General features: G+C 36.2%; 1 non-coding gene across 1 annotated transcript; it reads left to right on the top strand.

The window, feature by feature from the left end:
- Positions 1 to 484: 484 nt before the first annotated feature.
- LOC141635824 (small nucleolar RNA R71) lies at positions 485 to 591 on the top strand. Its single transcript, XR_012540482.1, has one exon. It is a non-coding gene; the product is annotated as a small nucleolar RNA R71 (small nucleolar RNA).
- Positions 592 to 9,296: the final 8,705 nt, after the last annotated feature.

Raw genomic sequence — 9,296 nt, 5'->3', positions numbered from 1 at the left:
GCTTCGGTTCTATGTTAGGACCGTAACATTTTCCTTTAATTTGCATCTATGGCTACGGTTATTAGTACATAACCATAGCCATTTATAAAAGGCTACGGTTATTTTCAACGACCGTAGCGTTATGTACTTGCCTAATGTCATTTTTCTACTAGTGGCATTCACTTGTTGCTTGGGCGATTGAGAGGCTTCATTCATCTTGGCTATGGACTTCACAAATTTCAAGTTCATTTTGTCATTGTGGGAGCATAGTTGGGCACCCAAATCGGCACTCAATTGTGTGACGGAATCAACTTCATGTCTCCCTCCCCTAGTAGCTTTTATTGGCCTACTATATTCAGAGTTGTGAACCGCCATCTTCTCTATCTTTGCCCAAGTTTGGTTATCATCTACCTCGGTGAATCTTCCATTAGAACCCATGTTGAGCACATTCCTTGCATCTTCATACAACTCATTCCAAAATTGTTTGACTAGAAACCATTCACTTAGTCCATGATGAGGACAAGAGCGACGTGTATCTTTGAATCTTTCCCATGCCTCATATAGAGACTCTTCATCTCTTTGCTTGAACCCGATGATTTGGGCTCTTAAAATGTTGGTCTTCTTCGGAGGGTATAACTTCTTGTAAAAGGCAAGTGCTAACTTCTTCCATGAATCAATTCAAAGAGTGGCTTTGTCTAGGCTCTTCAACCATTGTTTTGTGATTCCGATAAAAAAAAGGAAACAATACCCATCGTATTTGGTCTTGATTTAACCCCATTTGGGAAATTGCATCACAATAGTCACAAAAAGTCTCCATGTGAAGATGAGGATCCTCACTAGGCATCCCTCCAAATTGACTTCTTTCAACTAATTGTATGAATGCAGATTTGGCAATGAAATTACCGGTCAAGTGGGGTGGTGTTGGAGTACCATTAGGTAGGTTCTCCTCGGTTGGTACGGAATTAGATGAAAATTTAGGCATTGTAGGTTTATTTTGTGGTTGGTTTTGAATTGGGTTCTCCCTCTAACAGTTCTTCAAATATTTGTCAAAGTTCTTTCAATATCGGGATCAATAGGCAAAAGACCGCCTTGTGATCTCCTAGATATACAAAAATCAAATAACTAGAAAACAATTAAAACTACCTTGAGGAGTTTGACTTCCCAAGGTTAAGAAAGACACAACTAAAAACAACAAATGATAACAATTCAATTGAACACCGTCCCCGACAATGGTGCCATTTTGATTAAGGTTGTAACATCGTCTATTACTCCCTAATCAAACTCTATTTATATTCTCAACAAACTACTCTTAGTAGAGTGGTAAGTAAAGTTCGGGTCCCAACGGACGAGCATTGTATTGATTTATCGGTTGTAGAAAGCTATGTCTTTGATGTCACAATTTAGGTTGAGTTTGAGGTTTGCAATCTAAACTACTTAACAAAAGAAATGTTAACAAATGAAAGTAAAGCAAAGTAAGCAAATGGGATTGTAAACAATTGATTAAAGGCACTAGGATGTCATGGGTTCATAGAGGAATCATGATGAGATCACATAAACAATTTCATAGATGCAAGTAATTTATTGTTGTAGTGGAATCGAGTTAGTTTATATCCTATGATTCCTATGAAGTTTTGGGTCTCGGAGCTGGGTCGGTCATGACTTTACAACACCTACAAGTCGACTTAATTCTTCAAATTCAACTATATGCATGGTCTAACAAGCCTTGAGTTAGTTTATGTCTTACAAGTCTTGTTGAAAGGATAAGAGATTCATGGTAGGTTGTCAATCAAGCATTTCATCAAGCATAACATGTACATAAGTTGAAACTACAACAAGCAAGCATTCATATGAACTTATTAAGTAAAGATCTACCCCATGATAAACTCCCCTAATCCCCCATTAACCCCAGTTAAGAGACAACTCACTTATGATCATGGAAAACATGTTAATAATGGTGTCAATCATCTTAACAAATGTAAACATGATAGATGAATAAAGCAATAAAAAATAATTAAGCAAAGGATAAAAGGAATTATACCAACTTAGGATGATCAAATAGAAAGCAAAGAATAATAGAAGAAAACTTGATTGATTGATGAAGAGTTGTCAATTCTCCAATAATAACCCAATAATCTTCAATACCAAACTAGATATAAGAATACTTGAACGATAATTAAAGGAGGATTAATGTCACTTTTTAAAAGCAATACTTACCAATTCCTTAAAAGCATCGGAGCAACTCTTCCGACCAAGAGTGTGGGTGCCCAAGGCTTTCCCATCTTTATCACCCGACTTCCTATTTGTCGTGTTGATTTTCGAATGTTTGGCAAAAGTAGGATCTTGTGGCCTAGTCTTAAGGTTCTCCCACCAAGTATCAGGCACCCACTTTGGCTTTTTCTTATTATATTTTAGTCCATTAATAAGAGTGGTAATCCGCCTCATTACCCTCAACTGCCACTCAGGCGTAGGATCATAGCAGCGATCGATGGATCTTACATGAGTCTGTTTCAAAAACAAGTGTGAAATTAGTTATATAAAACTTAAGATAATTATTATACTTAAGAAAATTATTATTGAAATACATAATTACCGCAAAGTAATTCCACATCTTCTGACGCTGTGCGTGACTCGCTTTACCCCACCTAGTGAAGTACTTATCTCCTAGGTTACGGGTGAACGACCAAGTAACATATTTCTTGACCGGTTTGTCATCCCACCTGAAAAACACATAAATATTTGAAATTAAAATTGTAAATGTTATATATATAGATATATATATATAATTTTTAAGAATATAAAAATTAACATAAACTTACCAAAAATGATCTGGCCGAGCACGAGCTGATAAGAGAGTCACCTGCATGCCCTCCTGTCTTCGTGTTGGAGGATCAAGATCGTCCTCATCCTAAACCACCTCGTCCTCTTCCTCCCGATCATGTTGAGATGCACTATTATTGCTCCCAAAAACACGGCGAAAAATATCCGGCATAATCACTGCCTGAAAACAATTCAAATTGTTAGTTCAAAGAAAAAATCGTTAGTTCAAATCAACCACTTCTGCAGAGTATATATAAACAATGGAAACAAACACTTACTATTGAAAAAAGGGTATATGTCGTTTTAACTTGATTCACACAAATTAAGATTTGCAACTGTACTACTTTTTATCATTATTGTTTTATTTGGTGTTCATGTGTCCTATGGAAAACTGTGAACTAATGACCACTTGCCTCTTCTTTAATGCATTTTATTGGCTGAAATGAGAGGTTTCTTATAACCAAACCTTGGAAATTGAAACACACTATTGATGTTAAGCTAAAACGACATGTATAAAACAAAAAACCAAATAGGCTAGAACGACAAGTAATAAAAAACTGAGGGAGTATAATTTTAAACAATGCAAATTTTATTGAATGTTTAAAATTTAAACTTTCTTACAAATGTATTAATAATTGTACAATTACAACTAGTCCTCCTCACTATCACTGTCACTACAAATCAAAAGAGGTTCATCATCTGAAAAAAGCATTCCTACTTCTTCCTCTGATTCCTCATTTTGTATCTAATAAGTTCTTCAACTTCATCTTCATCACCTTCTTCTCCGACGTCTCTGTCATATTCCCCTTGACCTCTTTCCACTGCTACTTTGTATACTTCTTCATCCTCTATATGTTCCAACAAAATCGGTGAAATTGAGTGATCATTCACAACCACATCTTCTTGAAAGACACTTTCTTCAATAGGAGCATCAACTTGTGATCTTGCCTTGGTTTTAAAAACCGCGGACCATTGAATACCTTGATTACCTTTCTTAATGGTTGGATAAGGAGCATAACAAACTTGATCGACTTGAAAAGCTGCCATAAATGGGTTATGTCCACGAAGTTTCTTTTTCTCGTTTACAACTACAAGTCCATAAACCTTATGGATACTAAGTCCTTGTGGGGAATTATCAAACCAATCACATTTAAACAATATAACCCTATAAACCCTTTGCTCGGCATAATAAGAAAGCTAAATTACTTCATTTAGGGTTCCATAGTAGTCCAACCCTTCTCTTGAATTCACAGAAACCCCATTGCTTAACGTAGATTTCGAAACATCAACTCCCTCCTTAAAAGCTCGAAATTTATAGCCATTGATGGAATACCGTCTCCAAGACTTCACCATGTTACTAGGACCCAATGCTAAAGCTATTATTAGATGATTCTTCAATCTATGAACCTATGAATAAAAAACAATGTTAATTAAGTTGTTATATTTTTTTCAATATTTGATAAGAAATCTAAATGTGTAGTTTAATTTCAAAGAAAATGTATCATCACGTACTTGATTTCGGAACCATTTCGGAAAACTTTTGTCATGTTTTGCCCAAACATTATCAGAGGATGTGACATCAGGAAAATTGATTTTGATATGTGTCTCAAATTCCCTATAAGTAGGGAAACCATGTTTTAGTTATGTATTACCTATAAATTCGATCTAATTTGATAATTAAAAAACAATTGAGTAATGATGAAGTATTAACTTACTTTTCATAAGTCTCTAAAAATTCTCCACAGTTCCTTAGCACATAAAAATGAGCTTCTTCATACTCTTTCTTAGTCAAGTACCTCTGTATACATTTCCCAGTTGTAGTTCCCATGTCATCATTGAATAACTCAGGTAACTTAGATTTTAACTGGTCCATCGGAATTTACACCAACATCTAAGTCTTTTGCTTTTGTGTCAATGTGATCTTCGAAATAAAAAGAACAGATTTTTGAAATTTCCTCTAACAAAAAAGCGTTGCATATTGAACCCTCCACACGAGCTTTGTTGCCAAGTTTTTTTTTAAATGATTAAGAAATCTCTCAAATGGATACATCCATCGATATTGAACAGGTCCTCAAACTTTCGCTTCATAAGGTAGGTGAAGAAGCAAATGCTCCACGGAACTGAAAAAAGACGGGGGAAATATCTTCTCTAACTTGTATATTATCTCCGCAATGTTTGACTCCAGACGTTCCATTGAATCAACTCTAATCGTAGAAGTACACAGGTCTCTAAAAAATTGGCTTATCTCAGTTATTGCATTCCAAAAACCTGTCGGGAGCAACTCTTTCAAGGCAACAGAGAGTAGCCGTTCCATAAAGACATGACAATCATGACTTTTCATGGAATGCAACACCATCCGGGAATTTTAAATTAGCAACCCTGTCACATATAGCCTTTTTCTTCGCGATTGATAAAACAAGCCTAGATGATATGGGCCGTTTATAGCAAAGTTCATTAAAGTTGTCTTTACCCTTAGGGCCAAATTTAGTTTAACCTGGTACATCCATCATTGTGTTGATAAGTTGTTCAAAAACATTTTTCTCAATGTGCATAACGTCCAAGTTGTGTCGAACCAGCAACGTTTTCCAGTAGGGAAGTTCCCAGAATATGCTTTGCTTCCACCAACCTTCATTATGATCTTTCAATCTTTTCAATTCTTGATCAGAAGCATCAACTAATTTTGGCAAGTCTTTTACGGAATCCCACACTTCATCACCCGTTAGTTTCGATGCGGCTATGCGATTCTCGGTTTTTCTGTTTTTTACAAAAAGCTTACAATTGTTGCGGAAAGGATGGTCAGGTCTTAAGAACTCACGGTGACAATTAAACCAACAAACCTTTTTGCTATTTCTAAGCCAAAAAGATCTATGATCATTTTCTGGACAATAAGGACAAGCACGATACCCACTTGTGGATCAAGCAGAAAGCATGCCATATGCCGGAAAATCGTTGATCGTCCACATTAATGCAGCCTTTAATTGAAAATTTTGTTTCTTGGAGACATCGTAGGTGTCCACGCCGGTTTCCCAAAGTTGTTTCAACTCTGTGATCAATGGTTGGAGGAAAACATCTAAATTTCACTTAGGATTCTTAGGACCGGGAACTAGCACAGATAAAAACAAAAATTGTCTCTTCATGCATAACCAAGGAGGTAAGTTGTACGGAGTCACAATCACGGGCCAACAAGAGTATTTCGTCCCGAACTGCCCAAAAGGTTGAAATCCATCCGTACACAAACCTAGCCAAACATTCCGGGGTTCACTTGCAAAATATGGATGCTCTCTATCGAAATGTTTCCACGCTTCTCCATCACTTGGATGTGCCATTGTCCCCCTTTCTCTTAATCGAGAGTTTTTGTAGTGCCAACTCATCTCACCTGCTATGTGCTTGGTTGCATATAGTCGTTGTAACCTTGGCGCAAGCGGGAAATAAGTTATTGGTTTACAAGGAATTTGCCTCCCACTTGAATTATTTTTACCTTTATACCGAGATGCATGACACTTTGTACATTCTTCAAGATTAGAATTTTCCTCCCAGAAAAGCATGCATCCATTGAGACATGCAGCAATCTTTTTATGGGGTAGTTGGAGTCCCTTCAGAACTTTTTTAATCTCATTAAAATTGCGCGCCATTTGATTTTCCTTTGGAATTATGTCACCAACGAATGACACAAAACCATTAGCGCATCTAAGAGATATGTTGTTCTCACATTTGAATGATAACAACCTAGCAGCTGCTTGCAACAAACTCATATCATTTCCCTCATACACCGGCTGTTCGGCTTGCTCTAACATTTTAAAGAACGAAGAAACTTGGGGGTTTGGGGTTTCATAACGCACTTCTTCATCGTTAAGGTCATCAGGATTAAGTCGATCCTCCAAAATTTGGTCAATAGTATCACGCAATGCATTTTCCACGAACTCACAGTAAGGATTCTTACTAGCATTTGTACTAGGTAGTTTCTCACCGTGATATGTCCATACATAGTAATTATCGGCGAAACCATTCTACCAAAGATGAATTTGAACATCTCATTTCCTTTTAAAACCTAGGTTTTTGCATTTGTTACACGGACACCTCATTTCACCTAAATTCTTGTACTCACTACTTTCTTCCGCGAATTTAATAAACTCTTTCACCCCCTATGCAAATGCTTTCTTGGGTTTCTTTTTTTTTGTCTAATCTTTCATACATCCACTGCCGTTCTAATTATTATGTATCTACAGATTTATATATGTCATTAAAAAAGATAATAACCTAACAACCATCACAATCAAGAATAATACACAATAATTTAACATTTTAACCAATATAAATATTGTTACAATTGTCTACAAATAATCTATATTTCTTTGAATTGGGTCCTTATCACTCCAACCTAAACCTATCAATGTACGTTTCAAGTCACTAGCAAACATGTACTTGTGATTTATTAATGAGGAAAAAAATTCGGCAGCAATTCCCATCCGTTCTCCAAATACACAATATAGAATAAATGATTACTCCACATATGCATTTAGAGAATATTAAAGGAATTGTCACCAAACTCTTTCATGATTAACAAATCACAAACACATGTTTACTACCTAAGTGACTTAAAACGTACAAAGACAATCCGAAAACGGGTACTATTCAAAAAAAATTCCTAGTGAGTAATTTTTGAACGAGTACTAGGTCAATATTAATAATAATTTTAACAATATTAAAAACAAAACATACAACAATGACTACTTTTTCAATTAACAAAAACTAACATGACTAATTTTTGATTTTACATATCTAGTCTAATTCATATCTATTCTAACTAACATTTAACAAAATTTAACAATAATCTAATTAACAAAAAATCCAATTTTTAAAAATATTTAACCATAATTCAAATTTCTAACAATAAAAGTACATAGCTATCTTAAGTCAACATGCATACATTAAAATTTAACAACATACATTTAAACAAAATTGACTTCTATCCTAAGTCAACATGCATCAACACCAACAATAATTCAACAACAATTAAAACAATTACTAATATTTAAATCAATTAAGCTAATTAAAATAATTAAAAAGAGAAATACCTAATTAACTTGACAAAGAAAAAAATGTAAAGGAAAGGAAGGATGAGGCGGGACAGGGGCGGCAGTCGGCGGCAGAGGCGGCGGTCGACGGCAAGGGAGGCGGCTGTGGATAAAAAAAATTAAAAACAAGAAAAGGAGAAGGTAAAAGAGAAAGGAGAGAGGAAGAAAAGACAGATAATTACCTTATAGTGACGGTGACGACGGGGTTGTGATGGTGGTGGTGGTGGCGCCGGAAGTGGAGGAGGGTGGTGGTGGCGTCGGGTTTGTTAGGGTTGGCGATTTTAATTAATTTGGGCGAAAATTGGTAAAGTGATGAAGGAATGAACCCATGTTTCAGTTATAAGGCACGACTGACGGAAATTCTGTCAGTTAAATAGAATTACTGACGGAAATTCCGTTAGTATTTCTAAAAAACTGACGGAAATTCCGTCATAGGCCAACTTTATCAGATCAATAATGCATATACAGTACATGTCACATTATTTGACCAACTGACGGAAATTCCGTCAGTTTTTTCAAATTACTGACGGAATTTCCGTCAGTTGGTCAAATAATGTGACAGCTGTGCAGCATAGTGGATTCAAAAATCTAATGCATCTTACGGAATTTCCGTCAAATTTTTTATTTTACTGACGGAATATCCGTCAGATGACCCAATTGTCTAACAGCTGTAATGCACTATTCTGTGTGAATGCTAATGACGGAAATTCCGTCACTAATAGTATTATTCTGATGGATATTTCGTCAGATATATTTAGCGCCATTGACTTAGTCAACGCGCCAAATATAACTAACAAAATTTCTGTCAGGATACGGTTCTGGCGGAAATTCCGTCAGATATCCGTCAGTGTCCCGGTTTTTTTGACGGCTTCTTTTTTCCGTCAATATGCCCGTCACAATGCCGCGTTTTCGTTGTAGTGAAATAAACCCAAATAATCTTCCAATTACCCAAAATAAATGAAGAACAATAGAGAAATTAAGGAAAGATTAATTATTGACATTTGTATTAAGACTAGTTTAAAAGTTGATTACAAGATTAAGGAATGATTACAACTTGATTAAGAAAATATTACAACTTTTTTTTTGTTAATCTAGGTAGTACAAAGGTGTATTTATACTAAAGATTAAGTACAAGGAGTAGGGTTACTAAGGGCTTAGATGACTATTATGTCCTTAAGAAAAGTTGAGGAAATGCTCCTCTCCAAGGAAATGAGCATTTCCGTTTTGCTAGTCTTGGCACAGGACGAGCGTCTTGAGAATAGGCACGGGCTCTCTGGGCTGTGATCCGAGCGGATAGTCAGGGAAGACGCTCGTATCCTCTTGCTTCAAGACGAGCGTCTTGGCTGCGGGACGCTCGGATGGTGGTGGTTGGAGACGCTCGGATCGTCTGTGATCCGCTCGAATCCCACGGCAGACTGCTTCTCT

The sequence above is a fragment of the Silene latifolia genome, chromosome Y (assembly GCF_048544455.1).
Source record: "Silene latifolia isolate original U9 population chromosome Y, ASM4854445v1, whole genome shotgun sequence".
NCBI classification, from domain to species: Eukaryota; Viridiplantae; Streptophyta; class Magnoliopsida; order Caryophyllales; family Caryophyllaceae; genus Silene; species Silene latifolia.
This window is presented reverse-complemented; position numbering and strand designations above follow the sequence as displayed.